Source organism: Cupressus sempervirens, chromosome 7 (genome assembly GCF_028749045.1).
Source record: "Cupressus sempervirens isolate cs-2001-9-10 chromosome 7, ASM2874904v1, whole genome shotgun sequence".
Lineage (NCBI taxonomy): Eukaryota > Viridiplantae > Streptophyta > Pinopsida > Cupressales > Cupressaceae > Cupressus > Cupressus sempervirens.
In genome coordinates this window covers 807,859,189-807,883,970 of record NC_143124.1, presented here as the reverse complement: position 1 = coordinate 807,883,970, position 24,782 = coordinate 807,859,189, and the positions used below count along the sequence as shown (strand labels likewise).

The following is a 24,782-nucleotide window of genomic DNA, read 5'->3' as shown; positions in this document are numbered from 1 at the left end:
CAACATATTGTATTTACATCTTCTCTTATTTATAGTCTGTAGTATTGGGATAATCTCCCCTCTAAATTTCATTTGAAAAAAATGAATGTTCAAAGAACATTGTTTTATACTTTTTTGGATCGTTAAGTTACCAAGGGATCAAGTAAGCAATGTAGAAATGCATTTAAGACACCTACCTACAACTTATCCCAATAAATGTGTAGTCAACCTACCATTTAAGGATTACTAAGGTCAAGAAATATGAGTATTAAAATGTATGAGATGGAAAAAAATTCATACACTCAGTAGCTAAATCTGAGGTCCTGCTCAGAAATAATGGTTCAAAAAACTGTCACAAATTTATCTTCACATCTAGGAAAATGCTTTATTGTTTTGACTTCGAATATATGACTTCAATATCACCCATGAATGGTTTCAAAACTTTTGGAACAATTACAGACCCATCTTCCTGCTGAAAATTTTCAAGTATGGATATAATCATTCTAGGTACAGCACAACTTGTTGCATTTAACCTATGTACAAACTGCAATGGTGGCAATGAGGTTTTCCCTTTCTTGGTCTTGACAACCATTGAAAGAGTTGATTCTACACTTATAGGTCAAAATTGAATATTAAGTCAATGACTTTGGTAATCTATGTAGTTTGATGCACTGGATATCTGAAAATAAGAAAAATTGTATAATTATTAACTGGATATTTGTAGAGCCATATTTTTTTCCCTATCTACTTGTCAAATATTGTCCTTGTTGAATGTCATTACAATTTAGGGTATACCTCACCATATTGCCCTAGACCTAGCATCCATGTCTCCACATCATACTTGCGGTATGCTGGTGCACCTAAGTCTTTAGAAGGCATGTCTAGAGTCCTGCAAAAAATCAAAAATTGTAAAACAAAAAAACAAAAAAATTATGTTGTATAATCAATTAAACAACCAAAGATTTCCAACTCACTTGAAGTGTAATCCAAGTGAAGAAAAGAGATCTTCCTCAATGCTAATTAGCTTCTCAAGGAATAATTCACTTTCCTCTGGATGACATATCACAAACATTTCAACCTTACTAAATTGATGGACATGGTACAAACCCCTACCCAACAACCCAGAAAAAATAGCTATACTTTAGGCAATAGAAATTCAAAAAAAAAACTCAGTTCACTAATCACTCACCAGAAGGAGCTGGGGAATCTATATAACACAAATCTATTATTGTCAGTTATGAAGCGTTTCAAACAACAAAGTAGTGTGCAACCATGTTATCTTTTCATTATTATGGATTGGAGTCTCAATCATCTATCACCAATATTCTATTTGTGGATAGTGGGCACAACTTAGTATATAAAGAAATAAGAATGAAGACATAAAACATAGGTATGTCTGATTACAAAAATAATTGTTTTCCCTAAAATTGAATGACTCATATATCCAGAAATGTTAAGGGCAAGTGATGAATGAAGAAATCCTCTTGCACTTTTTTTTAGCTATAATTGCAAGAGAGCATTGGGTTCAAACTCAATGAATGCAGCTGCCATGTAACTATAAGAGAGCTAGAACACACTAGCACTCTCGTCCAAGCACTACTATTTTAGTCTAGTTGAGTAGAGGCAAGTGAATGGAATCAAGAAGTTTCACTTCACAGGCTAAGAATCCATTTCCATTGCCTTTTTCCACACATTAAAGAAGCTATGGGGGGAACCATGTATGGAGGATGAGCTCACAATGAATGCACACAATGATGTAACCATAAAAAATCCTACCGCACTACAAGATAATAAGTCATGGTAGAAAAAAAAAAGAATAACAATTCAGACCAAAATGATTGCATTAGTATATAACAATTAATGCCTTATTCCAGATGTTTTCATTTACAATGCAAGTGATATAGGGAGGGTCTTTCATAAATGTGCCCTTTCTATGACAGCATTAGTACCATTTTAAGGACCAATAGTTTTCAATTAAAACCTAACCATTGCATTTAAAAATGTATAGACATTTGATAAAATACCTTAGCCAACAATTAAAATAATAAAACTAGTTAGCACAACCTGTATTAACATAAAAAAGGTCACTCTTGAAATTGAGTGAATATTTTTGACAACCTTAATGACCAATGAAATACACACATCAAATCGATATACTCCCCAAATAATGAGCCCAAAGCTTAACTTGAAAACAAAGATTATTGACACTCATCTAAAAGTACTACCAACCTCCATTAAAGTATACATGTAAGGGTTCATGAGGAGGGAATCAAGTCCCATACAAGAACTAGGGGCATCAACCTATCTTTCCAAGAGAGATCAGACCTTTAGCCATGGAGGTTTATTGACATTTACTAACTTGAAAGCATGTTCTATTTTCCAATATGAAATATAGTTTCTTTTGAGCATGCATTTGTTTTCAACTTGACATAGTTGCAAGATATTAGTAGAATATAAGCTAACCATACATTTTATGTGGTATTATACAAATAAAAGTACTCAAGAAATTGTTGATTTTACATGTTCAATGGTCTCCATTATGTAGATAATAATGATTTTACCAAACATTTTGCACACCATTCCACATAGTGTTATCAATCCTAAGCAGCATTAATGAGTATCTTGTAACATACTGAATCTAAACATTGGCCCTTTCAAGAACCTCAAACCACATTTTTTATTAGTATGGAGTGCATACAAGTTATAGACATTTTTTTGCAATTGAACAATTTTTTCATATTTCAAGAAACATATGTTGGATGGAATAGATTACCTTTTATTTAATGCAATCATAGTTTCCAATGTTGATGTAATTCATTAAAAAATAATATAGTAGAAAAAATGTGCACTTCCATTTACTTAAGAGAGTGACACTTCCATAAAACAATATGCAATCATACCTTATTGCATAGCCTACAGCACCAACCTCTGTGTGAAAGCAATGTGAAAAAGAAATAGCTTTTATTGGCAAGAGCGTGTCAGCTACAATGTGATCCATGTACATTCCCCCTACTGGGATCTCTAAGGTTCCTACTAGACACTGGTCCATTCCATATATAGAATATACCTACTCAAAACAAAATTAGTATATTTGTATCATGGTGGTTCAAATTTTCAAATGCACCATCTTATCTTTAAACCTTTGATCTTCTTGTAACTCCAGTGATTTATGACTTGAACCTTGGAACATATAAAAAGGACAACTAAGACAATAAATTATTAATGATAGAAATTGTTCTATCAATCAAATTTTGCATCATAAAAGGACTTAAAACTTGGGTATTCTTTGTCTGTGGTTGAAAGCCACACTTTTCAAGAACAAATGCCTGAACAATATCAGGGGTACTCAAAGGCACATATCCTTTTCTTGTGAGTTCTGAAAGAGCCCAGTTAATGAGTCCCATCTCCAATAAAATAGCCTCATTTTTTAGGTAATAGAACTTTGAGCCACTAACTTGCACCATAAATACATGGTCAGCAAAAGTTCCATTTTCTTTCTGAGCTATTGCTAGATATTTGAGGGATCTAAAAATTACAAGCTTAAAAACCCACCTACTTGTTAATGAATGATCTGAGAAACTCTATAATCAATGTTTCATAGAACACAACACTTTATGAAGGTTTAGCAAATGAGGCAGCAAGCTAAGTTGGCTTGTTAATTGCACTTGAATTAGAGTAGCACTGTCATAGTTGAGCTCTCAAGAAGTCATAATGTTTCATTTCTGCGAGCATCACCTAGATGCAGTCAGTGCTAAGTGGATTGTTTAGGCTTGTGAGAGATGGGTATTCTTAACCACTCCTATTTGAAACTACATGATTAAAAATATTGATAAAACATCACATAATTACAAGTTGGTTCAAGCAATCTTTTGAGAACCCTTATTACAGTTTTAAACCCAACCTAGGTTGCCAAATTAGCAAGTTTTCATGTTGATTTTAGGTACAATTTGTCCAAATTCAAAATCTAATATGAATTTTCTACAGATCCAAAGAAGGTTTGGATTTTTCTCATTTGAAAAATTTGGAATCATTGCATAACAAAATCAAACAAATCTAGAGCACACAATTCAAGATTTCAATGATTTAGAAGCATGTTTGTTTGACTTTTTGAGTCTTTGACCCTTGCAAAACCCTAACAACAGCATTGTTTTCTATTTTATGTTTTTCTTTAATAGTGAAGGATAACATATGGAAAATAATAAATATCACCAACTCAAATAGCATAATATGGCACCTTATCTAAACTTTGATTTACCTCTAGTATACAATGATGCCATATCCTATAGCGGCATGGCCCATTACACCACTCCATAGTTGAGACAAAAATCTTTTGTACCACACCAACAATCACTTTCCCCAAAGAAAGTTCCAATATTCAACATCATAATTTTTCTAAAAACTTAATCGATTTTAAGAAATATTCATTATTTAACAATCCAAACTGGTTGTGGCAAGCAATCGACCATGGGGCTTTATTTTAATAGCAAAGAACCAAAATACATAATATACCACCTTTGAATCACGGCTGGAGAAGAAAGAGTATAAGACTTAATAAACCAAATTTGAATCACCAAAAGCAAGGCTTTGGGACAGTAAATCTTCACCATACTTCCTGCTATTCCAAAGTCTACAAATATTTACAATTTCTTTATATTATTATATTTTAATATAGATTAATATTAATAGAATCACTAAATAATGGTTAAATGTGTATATTTACTATTTAGTTACATTTATTATTTCATAGAATAAAAAAATATTCAGTTTTTAACATTTTACTACATTCATATTATTTATTTGTATTACTATAATATTAGTATGTATTTATAACTTTTACATTTATCATATAGACATACCAGTGTACCCTACCTAACTCAAATTTGGTTGCTTAGAATCCAATTCAATGGGGCAACAAGTTCTTCTGTCAGTCAGAATAACACCTCAGAAACCTCCAAAATGGTACAAAATGCAATGAGTGAAGAGAGCCACCCAGAGGATCAAGAAAAGAGGATGATGTTTTCTAAAGAACTTGCACAATGAGCATAATTTTGTTAAAGTTTGACACTAGCCAAAAGAGAAACTACCAAGATTATTATTTCTATTCAAAAAGTTAAGACCATACAACAGAGAATAAGTACAATGAGGGCTTTCAAAAATCTTAGAAGACATGGCTTAAAGCAAGATCCACAGCAGAGGCTTTCATTTATCAACACAAATTTCCTGATAACTGATTAACTTCACAAGGGAATAATTTTTCTTTGATGATATTGAATGTCTTCTTTTCATTCATCAAATTTTAATACCAAATTATAGATTGATCCATTTAGAAGAATGATCATTGATGTGAACTTATTCTGAGCTTATGTTCACATTTTCATCTCTATTTTAATGCTCTCTAGTTTATCTATATATTGGGTGACATATTAAGCTTATAGAAATGTATGAATATTTAATTTGTCTGATAAGATAAACTTTTAAATGGTTTGTTCATACATTGAATATATAAAATAGTGTGAAAGTATATCCTTCTATAGAGTTCCCTATTGTACTAGAGGATGTAGAATTGATTGGATTGAGCTAAAAGAATGGTACTGACTAAATTAAGCCTTACAAATTTCAGCCAATTCAATGGATCAGTCACAATGGACAATGGGGAAGGTAATTTCATTCCAATTAAAAGGTTAAAGTAGATTAGAAGATGGTTTGAGATTCTAGCAAGTGCAGAATGATATATATACACATACTTTTGAAGTTTTCATCCTTAATAGACAGTGATTTCATTTTTGACATCTCATACTTTACTTACATTTAATGTGAAGCATATTAGATTTGATCAGAAAATATGGTAAACATATAGAGTCGGTACATATTTGGACTTGTGTACTGGGAACATACTGACCCATATTGTAAATTTTTTATAAGGTTTGCTTAAAATAATTAATGTTTTAGTGTTTACTTGGTAACAAAGAGCCATGAGAGTTGATCAAGGTTGATGTAGCAATAGTGTTATTTGTGTTGTTCTTGTTCTTCCTCCTACTTGCCCCTATAGGAACATTTCTTAGAGTTCGTCCAGCAGTCCAATACCTTTGTTAATTCTTACAAAAATGCTTTGGTTGATTGACATTGTAGTTGTTGTAATAACAAAACTTAGTCTCCAAACTATCACACCTTGGACATGGGAGAAGCTTGTCAGGTCTTCTGGGCATCACTTTATCAAGAATGCTGCCTAAGCTTCTCTTTTTCCAATTTGCTAATTCACTTATCTTAGTTTCCTCAAAATTTTCCTTTTCTTTCTTTGCTTGAGACTCACAATCACTATTTTCATACGAGGCTCCTTGATCATCCTCACTGGGTATTGAGGATTCATCATTTCTTTCCTGTGAACATGGAAAAAACTCTTGTTTGTAAGCCCATCATCAATGAATCCATCAATGGATATTTGAAAATAATTCAATCAACATCAGAATCTGAAGAGCATGTAGGATCTATGGGATAAAAGAAAGATAAAAATAGATGTGTAGAATCTGAAATATGAATAACTTTCTCGCGCATCTTATCTACAAGTTATACAAATTGTATCACTCTCAACAATTGAAAGAATACATATTTTTGGTTTTATGTACTATCCAAATTGATTTTCCTCTTCTATTGCCAATTTAGTTGCCTACCTACATGCCTAACAAGCTAGATTGTTAGACTCTATTGGTTTATTGAAAATTTTCTCATTTAGAATCTCAATGAATTAAATTTAAAAAGAAGGCTTCAAAACTCAAGATGCCCTATCTGAATTCTCATGGTGGCGGTTAATGTTTATAATACCCAACTGAGCAGGGTCTATATGTTCATTGCCATTCAATCATGTTTGCTAGGCTTTCAAATTCTATATGACTGCTAGTCACAAAATAAGTAACTTGCACATATCCATCTTTTGGCTCTGATATGTTCTAAGAGGTATCAAATCCTTATGAAAAATGATCTTTTATTGTTTACATTTATTGTAATGACTAATTAAAATATGTTATACTACACATGTAGCTGATGTTATATAGAAAGCTTTCATATACTTTTCATAGTGCTACTTTCTTAGGAAGACTTTGATTTATATGGTTATTGTATGTAATGTCCCCTTTCTATAAATGCTTGAGTATTTACTCTAAATCAAAGATTCCAAGTAGAAAAATAATTAGAATAGAATGTGTAACATCATGTACTTGGTCCTACAACATTTTAGGAAATCTTTGACACATAATCCACAAATAGATCTTCCTTATTTGTGATATTAAAGCATATATCATTCCAAATAGGTTTAGGATGGTTAATTTAATCATATGGAATACTGAATTTGTTAATGGAGTTCAACTATAGGAGAGGTAGGATAAGAGGCATATTAGGTTGCCTTAATCAATCATCTACCCTAGGTCCAAGAGAAAATGCCATCACTCTTGGTTTCCTGTGGCCATTGCCATCCATACAAGTCGATGTACCTAGTGAAAAATCCATATCCAATCATTCCTCTACCTAAGGCCCAAGAGTAGATACCATCCCTTGTAGCCTCATGTGGGCCTTTAATATCCATTTGAGTGGGTGTACCTAGTGAGGAATCCATAGCCATTACCCTCTTCAATAACCACCCTTATCCTCCTTCCTATGATTAAAGCTCCTTAATGTAATGGTCAAAATGGTAAGGATATCAAAAAATTGTAATAGGATTTTATGCTCTTCCTTTTAGACTAAATAAGTTTTTCCCGTCTGTCTAAAGATTAAACTCTATTATGTTAAGGTTGGGAATACCTCTATTATGGGTAGGTAGGGAAATAATAATTTTGTATTCATTTAATATAATTTCATAGTAAGAAAGCCTTAGGTGTTAATATTTTACTACTTTTCCCCATATAGGCAAAAGTTTTGAGAACTGCCTTAAATAAGTCTATGCCTTGGTCAACAATCATTTAGATCTTTTTGATGTCATGTGCTTCATACACAACATTGATAGTGGTTACATATAATGTTGCAAGAAATGTACTGGTTGACCATAATAGTTTTATGAAAAGGGTAGAAGATGCTAGGAAAGTTAGTTAAAGTATACAACCTATCATAGACATCTAGGAATTTCTATTCCCATGCTCAGGTCTGTGAGAATATTCATAGTCTAGATGCATAAAAGCTTGTTCTATGTCAGGAAGAGATTCCAATTTTTCTTGAAGTACTTCTCCAATGCCATGAGCATCCTACAAGGGCATATCACTGGGTAGCACAATGTCAACTTCAACAAAGAAATGAGACACAAATGTGTAAGCTTTGACAGTATCAATATGGTGTATGTCTTTGTGATGATTCAAACAGAGATATGTCAATTTCTACAAATAATCAAGCGATGCTATTTTCCCCACCAAAGAATTCACATTCTCCAAAACTGTGCTTGACCATGTCTTGATTGTACAGAGTGCTAACTGCACAAAAGACCCACTATCAGCTTTAGTATTTCAAATTATACACATTAGTATAAACTTGAAGCATACTTGGCATCTGCTCATAGGAAGCCTAGTAATCTGTATTTTGGCTTTAGTGATCACAAGATTATACATCTTTCTTACTACCACCACCACACAAATAACTTGATAGATAATAATGATCAAGTTTAAATAAAAAAGAATACATCCTCTTCATTATTGTGCATGCTTGTAGCTGTTATTACTCACTAGCATTCTAAATGCTTCTAAGATATAATAGGTTTATAAAAAGGGTAGAGGATGCTAGGAAAGTTAGTTAAAGTATACAACCTATCATAGACATCTAGGAATTTCTATTCCCATGCTCAGGCCAGTGAGAATATTCATAGTCTAGATGCACAAAAGCCCATTCTATGTTAAGAAGAGATTCCATTTTTTCTTGAAATGCTTCTCCAATATCATGAGCATCCTTCAAGGACATATCACTCGGTAGCACAATGTCAACTTCAACAAAGAAATGAGACACAAATGTGTAAGCTCTGACGGTATCAATATGGTGTATGTATTTGTGATGATTCCAACAGAGATATGTCAATTTCTACAAATAATCAACTGATGTTGTTTTCCCCAGCAAAGAATTCACATTCTCCAAAACTGTGCTTGACCATGTCCTGATTGTACAGAGTGCTAACTGCACAAAAGACCTGCTATCAACTTTAGTATTTCAAATTATACACATTAATATAAACTTGAAGAATACTTGGCATTTGCTTGGAGGAAGCCTAGTAATCTATATTTTGGCTTTAGTGATCACAAGATTATACATCCTTCTTGTTACCACCACCACACAAATAACTTGATAGACACTAATGATCAAGTTTAAATAAAAAAGAATACATCCTCTTCATTATTGTGCATGCCTATAGGTGTTATTACTCACTAGCATTCTAAATGATTGTTATCAGTGTTATCATCTATAAAGACAAAAGTTTGTATCCCTATATGTACATACAAAGAGAGGTTAGATATGGTAATCCTGAACAAGTCAACTGGTATTATCTGTAGTCATGTGTTCTAAATACATTGTACACATACATATGCCTTGCAATAGTTGTTACTATCATCTATGAGGAAATGAAACCCCAATATTGTTCTAAACAAATAAGATCTCTAGAATAAATTAATGCAAATGGTCACATCTACTTGGACTCTTTAAAACAATTACTAATTAGTGGGAAGTGGAAACATATTCTATGTTTGATGTGGGTTATACAAGTTAGCTAGGAGCACATTTATAGACATTATTTGGCTTTGTTAACTATGTAGGCATTATTGTAGAAAATCAAAATGTGAAGTATCCTATGTTATAGTGCAAAGTAAAAGGTTAGAGAAGTGCTTACCACTATTGCTCCAACTAGATCAATCCACCAGTAAAATTTACTTCCAAGAACTGTAGCAGTGAGACCAATTGAATTAGTGATGACATCAAAGAAATGATCTTGGGCATATGCCTTTACTATCTCATTTGTAAAAGTCTAGCAATAGATTGCAAGGACCAACTTCACAATAGTAACTGAAACCATAATTCCAACTACCCAAAAACACCTATCTCCTTCAAACAATACACCTCAGTTCTGCATAATTTGGGAATGAAGTTGGTGTAAGAGTATTGCTATATGTAATATGCAAAAGTAGCTCATTTAAAAGACAATAAACTAATGATGGAACATATGGAAAAGAGTAGAACAAAAGTAGAATATTTGGTGTAGAACAAAAGCATACTCCATATCACATTTAAGCTCAATATTTTACAGCTCCAAAATAATTATCAGAATAAACAAGTATAAAACTCAACTTTTAGGACAAGGAAGTATGCATTCATTTTGTTTATTTTTGTATCACTGGAAAACCATGTAAATCGGGCCAAGTAAAACTCAACATCAAGGATTTCTATAAGTATTTTCATTTGTATCCACTTATAGAATTTTGGAAAAATCAGAAAGCCAAAGCTCAAGCCACTTATAGCATGCAATTCCTTCAAAAATAGTGAAGGGGGTTTACTAATCCAAAATATTAACACTCACCTGATGATGTTGTATTTAAGAACATACATATGGCCTCCAACACTTGAATATTATTTTAACTTAACAAAACCATGTTGTTTAAAGGATTTAAATCATGAGCACAGAATTGTATCTATGGTTGTAATTATGTCCAATAAAATATACTGTATTTGCAGTAATAGGATACAAAGCTAAACAAGTGACCAAAAAATCATATAATATATCTTCCATGTTCATGAAAAGTTCAAATAATCATGAGAATCATTAGGGGGAAATATATATCTTGTTCTTAAAGCTATATCCTTGAATGGGGAATTTACCTTTGAAACAAGTTGTTGAATAGACTCTAACATGATCTGTAGTCCCAATGTAACCATAACTAAAGCAAAAACTAGAATTCCCTGCACATGGAGCATTCTATTATGAATTAACACTAAATTAGAGTTGGGCAATTCATAATGCTCATTCTTTGAGAACTTAATATAGACCGTGACAAAAAGAATATGAACATTCACACATCAATGAGTAACCATAGCAATAGAAAACACAAACTACAATGAACAATCTACAACAATTTCTTATACTAATCAAGAATAGAATTCATCTTCAGTTATATTGATATCTGCTATGAAATTACTCAAAGATCTTAATGAGTCTCATCCTAATATTATTTATAAATTAAAATGAAACCCCCATTAGTAACGAGGCAGGGTAACACATTAATGCAATTTGAAACAATAAAACATCAAGTTGCAAAGCTTAAGGTTAAAAAATAGTAACATCTTTGGATTTTGGATTTTTCAATGAAAAAGTTTCCCATATGGATGCTTCCTTATTACATGGGATCTCTTATCAAATCTCAAATAAGAAACCAAAGGATAAGAAGTCAAGAGGCCATGAGAAGAGCTTAAAGTACATAATATATAACAAGCACAACTAACAAGTGGAAAACCTAATTAATAACCATCAAAGTTGCATAAGTTTTAGGTGATGATATTTAGCTATCTTGTTCCTTAACAATATTGATAATAATATCATGTTATTTCTTCCCTAATTTTTATGTAGAGCATTTTGGTGAATATTCAAGATACAAAAACAGGCACTGTAGCAGAGAAAAGGTTTGATGCAGAAAAATTGAAAAGGGGATGCACTCGCTTAAAACTTTGATTCCTACAATTTTTTGGAAGTTGTAGCTTGTCCTAGTTTTCTCTACCCTCCCACACTTGTTCTCATGGCTACTAGATTCAAGGTTTTGGTGTGCAGATATAAGCTAGGTTCAACTTGGATGTGTTTGATGATTTATTGGTATTCCCACCTCAGACACTGTGTTGACTGATATGATATTTATATGTATTGTAATGCTTCATTATTTATTGAAACCTATCCACATTCATTCTTTTCCTCCAATCGGGTCACAATTACTATGGAGCAAGCAAATTGTGCGATGGAAAACCATTTGCTATTTTTTTTGCATGTTTTCTATTCTATAAGTAACTATTTGCATCACAGACTTAATATTTTTTTTCTTGTACTTTGATAGAAAAAACATGATGTCCATCTCAATGTTGAAGATCCTAATGCTAATGAATACACTAAGCCACAGGTAGATGATTCACAATTAAGTGATTGGTTAAATCAGGATGTAATTGAAAGCATTCACGATCGCTTTGTTACTAGTGACTTGTCAAAGGTTGCACGTCGAGGTGAAGCAATGGATGAGAGTGATGAAGATGATGACTCTGCCTATGGAGATTTTGAAGATCTAGAGACAGGAGAGAAATATGGAGATGAAGCTAATGATAACCTAATGGAAACCTCAATTGTTGTAGATATAAGTGCCCTCTTTAGTTGTTCTATAACTATCTTGATAGGTTCACTACATAAACCATTCTTTGAGGGCACAAATCATGTCTTGACCTTTGGAAGTTTTGATGATAATTGCACTAGCTATGTTTAGTTCTTTTTTGTGGTACAAATATGAGGTGGATTATTGTAGCACTATTGGCTCTTGATGGCGATCACACCACCTAATGTTACACACATTTGTTTTCATTTATAGCCTATGGAGATATATGTTGAATTTATTTGAGTTTAATAATGTCTAATAAAATAGTAACAATTATCTCTTTTGTTGTATTTGGTATTTATGTCTTGAGATTCTTCTAGCACTACATCAAACTGATCAAGCTGGAGAAGAACCAGAAGCTAAATGATCTACTTGATGCACTGGACTTCAATCAAGTTGTGATACTTGTCAAGAGTATTAACAGAACTGCAGAGCTGAACAAGCTTCCTGTGTAGTGCAACCTTCCATCAATCTGCATTCATTCTAGAATGCCACAAGAAGAAAGGTATGTTTGATGTTGTTTTTATTTTCGAATCTACCATGGTACTGAATGTAACAATTCCCTTTTCTCAACTATTTTGCCTCTCGATGTTGCAAAAACCCATATTCAAATAGCTCCAAATATTAATGCTAGCAAAAATCCTATACACACAATTAGGATGGTAGGACATAAAATTTCATTTTTACATGGACTCCACTCTAGAAAAAGTGTTTTTATTTTTAATAAAGATTTTGATTAGGCTTTTACAAGGCTATTGGATTCTTATGACAACAATTAGGATATCTGTTAGGATTGATGGTTAGATTATTGAATTGGGTTAAAAGATTAAAATTTAAATATTCAAATACCATGGGACTTAGCTTCTACCTTTTCGTCTAGGATCTATTCTACTAAGTAGTCTTAGATAACCAATAGATGAATTTAAAAGCAAGAAGTGCTCATATTAATGAACATGAAAGCATTTCCAATTTCTATGTTTGATAGATTTATAGAGAACTCAGTTTTAGAGGATTATATGCTGGTTTGGGGCCTACATTGGTGAGAGCTTTCCCTACTAATGCTACAACTATCTTCACTTGGGAACTTACAACAAATTTATTGGGGGTGAAATAGTAGTAAGAGCATTACCTTCAGAGATGAATGGGTTTATACCTATGTGAATTTTTTAAAAGTAGTCTTTTCTTTTTTTAGTAGATTGTCCTTTATCCATAAGAAAATGATATACCTAGATAAGTAGGCATATTGATGTACCTAGGAACTAGCATTATGTCATGGGACTCAGCCAAAAATATATTTGTACCAAGTATAGTGCACTATAATGGTATTGTTCATACAATGTTGATATTTACTCAAGAGGACTATTTTTATTTAGTTTTATTTGCCAAGTTTCCTTTTTAGTTTGATTTTGTGCTAGTGATGCTTCAGACTCAAATGCCTACAAATGCTTCATGCAATATCCAGTCTCAAGCCCTAATCACTAGGAAAGCTCCTAGCTCTTATTACAGTTTTCTTACTACAATGTCATATCCAATTTACATGTAATTCTACTGACCTAAAGGATCCTTAACCACAAACAATAGTAGTCTCCTCTACCCAAGATAATACAACTTTGTTTGGATTTAAACAAGAAAATTGCACCAGCATTATTAGTGAGGATTTTTGTTTTCTCATAAACTTCTTATCTAAGAAAGCCTTCCTGAGGCTTGTGAGCTTGTCTATTTCTCCTTTATGTCAAAGGTTCAATGTGAGCATGTTGCTAAGAGCCTGCCCAAGGTTACAAATGCAAAGTGAACTAGTTTTTTATTACCTCTTTTATTAGAGTAGATTTACTTGTGGGGTGTAGCAAACATGGAGAGCTTGCCTTAGACAACATTTCATGGAGGCAGTCAATAAAACAGTTCAAATGCCTTACCTATGATTCCACATTTTGCATGCATGTCTACCAAGGCAGTTACAACTTAAAGAAATATATTCTCTTAATATATCTATTTTTTGTATATCCAACAACCATGGCTTTTGATGACCACATTACGTTCAGGCATCCTATCAAACAGTTCACATGACTTATCTATGCTTCCATTTTGCAAGCATGTCTCCCAAGGAAAATGCTACTACTTTATCTATATCATCTAAGAAAATCTTGTATGCTTTGATGGATGCCTATAGCTTATCCCAAAGCTCTCATTCAATAGTTATAAGATGATCAATCAAGAGGAAATAGTTGAGAGCTTAGAGTGACACAATTTTTAGATGATCATATGAAATGAAATGGGCATGCGAGTAGAAAGAAACTAGAAAGATATTGTGTATAGATGAAGGCATGAAATGGATCATTTTAGAGCACTTAGCACATATACTTAGCATTCAGTACATATCATCATTCGAGATCAAATGGGTGTGTGGGATTATACGCATAGTGAATAATAAAGGAGGGAATTAAACCCTCCCTGAGGCTCACACTTGTTGAGGTCCACTTTAGGAATGGCCCTTACTATAAAAATTTTGTGTAAAACCTTTTTAATGAGATAATGTGTTATGAGATCTTCATCAATGGGATGGAATGTGAATCCAAGAGGTAGTTGTGCACCACCCATATCATGATTGTAACTAAAGTTAAGAGAATTCAATAATAGAGGCTCTTAACTTTAGTTACAGTCATGATATGGGTGATGCACAACTGCCTCCTAGATTCATGTTTCATCTCACTAATGAAGAGCTCATAACACATTATTTCATTAGAAAGGTTTTATAGAAAAATTTCACAAGAAGGGACATTGTTAAAGTGGACCTAAACAAGTGTGAGCCTCAAAAAAATTCCAACCAAGCATTGGTAAAAATTTTGACCAATGCCTAGCAGTTTTCTACCAAGCATTGGTCAAAATTTTGACCAATGCATGGCTATTTTTTACCAATCATTGGTTGAAATTTCAACCAATACTTGGCAATTTTTGACCAAGCATTGGTCAAAATTTTGACCAATGCTTGGAAAAACTTAAGCCAACATTTTTGAAAGGTTTCAACCAACGTATTGGTCAAAATTTTGACCAAAAAAATTTTGACCAATGTGTTGGTCGAATTTGGTCAAGATTTGTGTCAAATTTTTGACCAATAATGGTTGAAAAATGACCTCAAATGTACTAGTGTCTCAAACTATATCTTAATCTCAACTTTTCCCTTTCCAAAAATCTAATAGGGTTCATTATCTCCCAAATAAACAAGCCCAAAATCCCATTGGATGTAATCAATAAAATAACCTCTATGGGGTGTAGCATGAAATGAAGCCCGAGAATCTAAAACCCAAGAATCATCAACACTTTTTAAAGAAAGAAGCAAAGCATCCTCTACAAATTTTTTACTTGCGACATTTTCCTCCTTTTTCCCTTTTGGTTTATCTCCTTCATTCTTCTTTTGATTCCATCAATCTTTCTTCTTATGCCTTAGTTTCCCACAGTACCAACAATCTCTTGGTCCTTTTGATTGAGACCTCTTCCCCTTTGATTTTCCTCTTGATTTTCCACAATCTCCACAATTACTTCCTCTCTTAATCATTTTGCCTCTTCTTTATGCATTCAAAGTACTTCCTAATATAGATCTACCTAAGGTTTTCCTATGATTTTCCTCACTTAGAATAACACCAATCACATCATCAAATTTTAGGGTAGTAGATCCAGAAACAAAATTACTCACAACCATTACCAAGCCATTCCTGCTTTTAGGAAAACAATGCAAAATTAAGAGAGTCCTAATTTCTTCATCAAAATTAACATTCATAGAAGATAACTTACTACTAACTATATTAAACTCATTTAAATGGTTTACAATATATCCATCTTCTAGCATCTTCATAATAAATAAATGCTTCATGAGAAATACCTTTTTTGAAGAAAAGAGATCTTCATACAACTTTGTTGGGGTTTGTAACAACTCTTCCATAATATTCACTTTTGTAATGTTAAATGTCACTGATGGTCCCAAGTATAATCAAATACATCCAAGTTTCTTTCTGTCTAAAATCTCTCAATCCTAATCTTTTAAATTTCCATGTTTATTGGCTTTTCCTTCCAATGGCTACCATAAATCCTTCTGATAAGGATAGTCCTCCATTTTCATTTTCTATAACTTTAAGTTCTACCCATTAAAATTCTCAACCTTCATCTTACCATCATCTAACATTGCTCCCACTCAACCATGATGACTTCTTGTAGAGAATAGCTAAAAAAAAGTAATGACAATCTGGGTTTAAAAACAAATGATGGTAGTCTAGCTCTAATACCACTTGTTAGGATTAACCACAGAAAAAAATAACAATTACATGCAAATATAACCAATATTAGAAAATAATAAATTGCAAAGAAGAGAACACAAGGCACAAGGATTTAGTGTGGTTCACCCAATCCCTAGGCTACATCCACCAACAGTATGTCCAATATTATTATTATCCAATAATTACAATCCACATACCCTTATAGATCAATACCACCATAAGAAGCTACATTATCATCATATATTATGAAATCCCTAACCCTAATCCATTTTATACAAGCTTTCTTCACTTACAAAATTAGGGATAGAATAAGTTGTCCAATAGAAAAATAGTAGCCAACACCTTTTACAATAGTGAATAATTTTTGGCTTACAAAATTAGGGTTGGAATAAGTCATCCAATAGAAAAAATAGAATTCAATTCCTTTTACAATAGTGAGTTTTTTCACTTTCGGGGCACTACCCCTAAAACCCCCATAAGGACATTGCTCCTGAACCCCACCATGTACTATGATAGAAAGTCCATGTGGGGCATTGCCCAAGACCTTGCAAGGGGTACTACCACTTGACCTTGTCTTGGGGGCACTGTCTATAAACCTCCATAATATAATATAAGGGGAAACCTTATTGAATAAACCTCAAAGTCTAATTAGGCTCCACATCACAACTATCTCCCACTTGCAGACTAATCAGACTCCACAATAATAACCTCCCACTTGGAGACTGATCATACCACCACTAAACCTATAGCTCCTATTGGAATATGAAACCACCCTAGACTCTATTGTTATTTTATTCTATTCAATCTACAAGACCAACCAAATCTAAAGAGGAGTTCATCTTTTCCCTTGTTACTACCTTGGTAAACATATATGTTGGATTATCATCTATATGTATCTTCTCTAGCTTTCACTATCCATCATCAAAAATTGACTGAATGAAATGGTACCACAATTGTATGTGTTTTTCCTTTTAATATAAAGAAAAATTCTTTACAAAATGAATGACACTCTGGCTATTTGTGAACAAATAATTATCCCTCTCTAGGTGTCTCAATTCTTCCATGAAGAATTGAAGCCATATCATCTCCTTGGTTGCCTCTATAGTAGCAACATACTCTACCTCTATAGTGTATAAAGCATTCACTTTCTGTAACCAAGAAATGTAGCTCACTATTGTCCCACTAATAGTAAATACATAACCTATAGTAATCTACCTAATATCAATATCCCCTACCAAATCTGAGTCAACATATCCTTGTAAATCAGTAATAGAGCCACCAAAATGTAAATATTTATTCAATGTTCCTTTCAAATATCTAAGAATCCATTTGACTAAATTCTAATGCTCACTTCTAGGATGACCCATACACCTGCTAATAATTCCCACTGCATGTGCAATATCTAGCCTAGTACATACCATGGCATACATTAAGCTCCCTACAACTAAAGCATAAGGTACCTTGGACATTTTAGCCTCCTCTTCTGGTGTTTTTGGACACATCTCCTTAGTTAATTTCAAATGACTAGGCAAAGGTGTGCTGACATCTTTAGCATTCTCCACAGAGAAACCTTGCAACACCTTCACAATATAATTAGCCTAAGATAAAGTCAATTTTCTATTTTTCCTATCTCTACAAATTTTCATACCAAGGATTTACTTTGCTACCCCAAAATCCTTCATATCAAATGAATGTGCTAATTATTATTTTAACCCCTTAATGTGATCCATGTTAGACCTAATCACAAGCATATCATCAATATATAAATATAAAATAATGTAATTTTCATCATCCAACCTTTTAAAATAAACATATTTTTATGAATGACACCTCTTGTATCCACGCTCATGAATAAAACTATCAAATTTTAGATACCATTCTTGAGATGATTGCTTCAATCCTTATAAACATTTTTGCAATCTACACACTAAGTTCTCCTTACCTTTGACATCAAATCCCTATGGTTATGCCATGTATATCTATTTGTCCAACTCACCATGAAGAAGAATTTTCTTAACATCAAGCTACTCGAAATCCAAATCTTCAGTAGCCACAATACTTAAAATAGTATGAATAGAAGTCATTTTAACAACAAGAGAAAATATCTCATCAAAATCAATTCCCTTTTTTTGTACAAATCATTTTACAACTAACTTGGCTTTAAATATTTTCTTACCTCCATCCTCTTCTTTCAACTTGTAAACTCATTTATTCTATAAAGCCCTTTTACCTACAGGAACCATGCATAAATCTCATGTCTAATTTTTCACTAAAGACTCTATTTCTTCTTTTATTACAGACTCCCACCAAATCTTTGTATCCACCTGCATGGTTTCATCATATCATTTAAGTTCACTAGCATTTATTAATTTAAAATAGAATACAAAGAGGGAGAAAATATTTCTAGAGATCTACTTACCTTTGTTGACCATCTAACATTCATTGGGGTGCGTGGTATTTGTTGTTGTGGTTATTGTAGAGAATAAGGGACTACTGTAATATATTCCTTTTGAGTAGTATCTAGCACTACATAATCATTTTCTTTCTTCTCATGTTGATGCAATATATATTTGTACAACACTTTCTCATTGAATATGACATCCCTGCCTCTTACAATTTTATGATTTTTAAAATATCAAAACCTATAACTAAATTCATCAATGCCATATCCAAAAAATACAAATTTCTTTGATTTAGCTTCTAGCTTAGTTCTATTGTCAAATTCTATATTGGAAAATGCTTCACAACCAAAGGTTTTAAGAAAAGAATAACTCACCTTCTCACTAGTCCATGCTTCCTCGAGAATACCACAACCCAAAGGAGTAAAGGGACCTCTATTAACCAAATATACATCAATATTGATAGCCTCTACCCACATGTTTAGGGGTATCTTAGCATCCAACTTCATGCTCCATTATTGTCCTACTCATGTGTTTAGCCACTACATTTTCATGTGGATTCCTTGGAATAGTTTCCTATCTATGAACAACATTAGTAGAGAAATAATCTTCAAATTCATAATGGAAATACTAACCACCTTTATCAAATTTGAGACATTTTAATCTCTTACTAGTCTCATTTTCAACTAAGCATATCCATTTCTTAAAAGTTTGAAATAGATCAAATTTTTTATAAGGGAATAAACCCATACATTTCTAGTTGCATCATCAATAAATGTAACATAATAATGAGAGCTACCAAGGGAAGATACCTAGGTTGGTCCTTAAACATATTTATAGACAAGCTCTAATTTATCATCTTTATTTTCCTTCCCACTCTTCATAAAACTCAATCTCTTTTAATTTCCATACACACATCTTTCACAAATATCCATATTGACACATTTCATACCTGGTAAAAATTTATTTGATCGAATTAATTTCATACCTTTCTCTCTCATATGCCCAATTATATTATTCCATAGCATTGTATCAAAATCTACAATAAAATTTTGTTCTCCCTACTCAACTACAACAATTGTTCTTGAATATTCATTTTTGTCTGAAATAATTAAAGTAGAAGGAATGGTATGACCTATATAAATATATAAGGTTCCTACTTTTACACATTTTCTACTACAAGGGGAACCTTTTGAAGCCTTCTAATTTTTATCATTAAAATTAATTACACAACCCTCATTATAGAGTAACTTTGTTGAAATTAGATTCCTACTCAACCTTAGAACATGTCTTACATCATGTAATAGCCAATGATTTCCATTATATAAGTTAATCTTAACATTTCCCTTTCCAACAATCTGACAGGGTTCATTATCCCCCAAATAAACAAGTCCAAAATCCCCTTGGACATAATCAATAAAATAACCTCTATGGGGTGTAGCATAAAATGAAGCCCTAGAATCTAAAACCCAAGAATCATCAACACTTTTTAAAGAAAGAAGAAAAGCATCCTCTTCAGAACATTACTTACCATATTTTCCTCCTTTTTCCTATCTAGTTTATCTCCTTCAATTTTATTTCAATTCCAACAATCCTTCTTCTTATGCCCTATTTTCTCATAGTACTAGCAATCTCTTGGTCCTTTGGATTGAGACCTTGTCCACTTTAATTTTCCTCTTAATTTCCTATGATTTCCATAATTACTTTTCCTCTTAGTCATTTTGCCTCTACTTTGTGCATTCAAATAACTTCCTAATATAGATCCACCTGAGGTTTTCCTATGAGTTTTTCACTCTAAATAACACTAATTACATAATCAAATTTTAGATTATTAGATCTAGAAATATAATTACTCACACCAATTACCAAGTCATTCCAGCTTTCAAGTAAAGAACACAAAATCAAGAGGGCCCTAATTTCTTCATCGTAATTAACATTCACATAAGATAACTAGCTAGTAACCATATCAAACTAATTTAAATGATTTGGAACAAATCCATCTTCTACCATCTTCATATTAAATAAAAACTTCAAGAGAAATACCACTTGTGAAGTGGAGGGCTCTTTATACAAATTTGCTAGGGTTTGCATCAACTCTTCCATTTTCTTCACTTTTTTAATGTTAAATTTCATTTATAGTACCAAGCATAATCAAATAATTCCAAGTTCCTCTATGTCTAATATCTCTTAGTCCTCATCTATCAAAGTTCCATGTTTCTCTATTTTTCCTTCCAATAACTGCCATAAATTCTTCTGATAAAGATAGTCCTCAATTTGCATCTTCCATAATTGAAAGTTCTACCCAATAAACTTCTTAGCCTTCATCTTACCCTTTTTTTTCATCACTTCCACTCAACCATGAAACTCCCACTCAAATATGAGACCTTCCTATAGAGGACAGCTTTAAAATGATGATAGTTTGGGCTAAAAGCAAAATGACTGTAGTGTAGCTCTGATATAACTTGTTTGGATTAAACATAGAAAAAAATAGTAGTTATATAAAAATATAACCAATATCAAAATATAATAAATCGTATATAAGAGAACACAAGACACAAGGATTTAACTTGGTTCACCCAATCTCTAGGCTTTGTCCACCAACAACAAGTCTAATATTATTATTATCTAATGATTACAATCTATAATCCCTTACATCTCAATACTATTGTAAGAAGCTACAATATCATCATACATTATGAAATCCCTAACCCTAAGCCATTTTATACTAGCTTTTCCCACTTACAAAATTAGTGATAGAATAATTCATCCAATAAAAAATAAAAGCCAACATAGTTTACAATAGTAAGTCATTTTTGGCTTTAGGTGTGCTATCCCAAAAACCACCATAGGGGCATTGCCCCTCGACCCCATGCTATAATTTACAATAGGGAGCACATGTAGGGCACTAGCCCTTGACTTCATCTGGAGGCATTGTCCCAAAACCCCCATAGAAATAATCTAAGGGGAAACTATGCTAAATAAACCTTCAAGTCTTGTAATGCTCCACATCACAACATAGAGTGTGAGTCAAAAATCATATACTTGCTAGAGGACCAGAAAGATACTAAGTTGGGGAGGGATGATGAGACAAGGAAATATTATAATTTTTATGAGTTACATAGTTATTATAAGGTATTTTCCTTTTATACATTCAAAAACATTTTACTATATCTTCTATGTAAACCGATAGAAACTATACTTTTCTACAATTGAAGACATCATATGATTTTATGGATATAATGGTATAATCAAAACTTATATGTAATAAATGAAATATTATGTGCATATTGATAGATAAAATAACATCTTCCTTTGAGATTTTAATGGGTAGGTTCCACAGCCTAGTACTATGAGCAAGAAAAAGTCCATGTGTGCATTAATATTTTCTATGAGTCATTAAAATGAGTATGTGTTTCAATATATTGCATGTGTACTAATTTTTTGTAGGAATAAGGAAAATAAAAGCATAAGGAAGAGCATGAACAAGTGAATTATTGACAAGATCATGTAGTCTCTTTGTACCAATGAACAAGTAAAGATTTGATCAACATAGCTAATAACTATTAACTACTTGAACAAATCCAAATGTTATGGTACATTGTATTTTCTACATACATGTTCAAATGAGAAGAATGTGTGTTCATTTTCATGTAATTTATTTATGATCTTGTTGAATCCTCAATTGTTTAGGCTAGATTTAGGAAGTTGGTTTCTTTTAGATGTTATAAATAAAGAACTTGTGAACTCACACCTCATTTAGTAGAGGAGAGACTTTAGTGTGTAACAACATTCAATATATTTTTTATTTTCTAGTTTGATTTGTTCATGATTTTATATCACTAAAGATGACACTATTATTTTTCAGTACTTCATTTTGATTTTATAGTCTTTTACTCATCCAAGGTGGCCACTTGGGGGATTGAAATTAGATAGTAGGATTAGCATTTATTGTTCCTAAGGTTAGATAGAACTATGTTGTTCTTGTAGCCAATGATAATAGAACCATTGCTTGTTCCTGTAGCAATGGAAAACTATGCAAAATCATTTTTGTAATTTTATTTCCACATTCTAGATTAAGCTCATTTAAACTTGCACTTAAGAATAGAATCTTTATTCATGTATTTTTGTCTCCATAGATTCAAAATGGAAATTAAATGGGTCTAGAGCATATACTTCATAGACATCATTTCAAGTCTATATCCCTAGTTACTAACTAAATGAGTTCAATGAAGAATTTGGATGCTACTTGGATGTGCAATCCATGAGTGTATAGATTTAGTTTCTAGACTAATTGTTGACCAAGCAATATTGACATAAGATAAAGTCATTTGATATGTCATACCACAACCCAAAATCAAGTGTACCATTCATATATCTGAAAAATCCTCTTTACTATTGCATAATGTGCTTCCTTAGTATTAGCTTGAAATCTTGCAACAATGCCACCTTCATTAGCTATGTATGTTCTTGTATGAGTCAAATATTGAAAAACTCCAACCATGGATTTGTCCTTCTTTTGCTCAATAGTATGTGTCACATCTTTGTTAGATAGCTTATGACCAATTACAATAGGTGTACCAACATGATTACATATCTCTAAACCAAATTTTTTCAATAAGTCTTTGAAATATTTATTTTGAGCAATGAAAATACCTTCACCATTCTGCACAATATGAAAACTCAAGAAATACTTCATTTCTCCAATCATGCTCATCTCAAATTCCTTCTTCATTTCATTAGAAAGTTTTTCACTTGCATCATCATCACCTCCAAAGATTATGTCATCCATAAATATCACAATAATCAATAGACCATTCTCATTTTCTTTTAGATACATATTACTATCTGTAGTACCTTTAGTAAATCCCAATTTTTCCAACTATTTGTCCAACCTTGCATACTAGGTTCTAGGTTTTTGCTTTAGTCCATACAACACTTTGTTCAACTTACATACCATATCTCCTTCTTCTATCAAAGGAAATCCTTATTTCTCATTCTTCAGAATATAATCTAGTTCTTCCATCATTGCTTAAATAAAACTACCATCCTTTCAAGATTCATCAAAACGTTTAGGCTCTACTTTAGAAATCAAACATATCTCTTCATGTACTATATTTCTTGTCATAAGTCCTTTTTCTTTGCTTCCAATAATCTAATAGGTAGGGTAATTCTTTGTTAAAGTATTATTTGGTGTCACTCACTAAACTCTTACTTCTACTCTGGTTTCATATCTTGGTTCCTCTCTATGTTCCACAACTTGGATCTCATTCTCCAAATCATTTTTAGTTTCATAAAAAAATTCAATATTTTCTTGGTTATCCTTAGGATTAGCTTCTTCATTAGAATTATAATCAAGTATTTTTTTCTTGAACTCCAAACTTCTCATCCACTTTAACATTTGTGCTCTAAACAATAGTCTTATTCCACTAATTAAAATATCTATAAGCTTTTCTTTTTAATAAATAACCAAGGAACATACCTTCATCACTTATTGAATCAAACTTACCAATCTCATCATCTCTCTTGATATAAAACTTGCTTCTAAAAATTCTAAAATACTTCATTGAATTTGTACCTTTTCTAATATGTACTATGTTAATTGTATACACTATTTTTTTAACTGATTCTCTCTAGAATGAATTTGATGCATCATTTTCAAACATCATAGCTATTGTTACTTCTATTATGGACATGTTTCTTCTCTCAACTATACAATTTTGCTTAGGCATTTTAGAGACTAAAGGTTGTCTTATAATACAATTCACTTCACAAAATTTTTT

At 32.3% G+C, this 24,782-nt stretch overlaps 2 pseudogenes; both read right to left on the bottom strand.

The window, feature by feature from the left end:
- Positions 1-364: 364 nt before the first annotated feature.
- LOC149549853 (serine--tRNA ligase, chloroplastic/mitochondrial-like) lies at positions 365-3,443 on the bottom strand (annotated as a pseudogene).
- Positions 3,444-8,772: 5,329 nt separating this feature from the next.
- Positions 8,773-10,908, bottom strand: LOC149549852 (metal tolerance protein 11 pseudogene; annotated as a pseudogene).
- Positions 10,909-24,782: the final 13,874 nt, after the last annotated feature.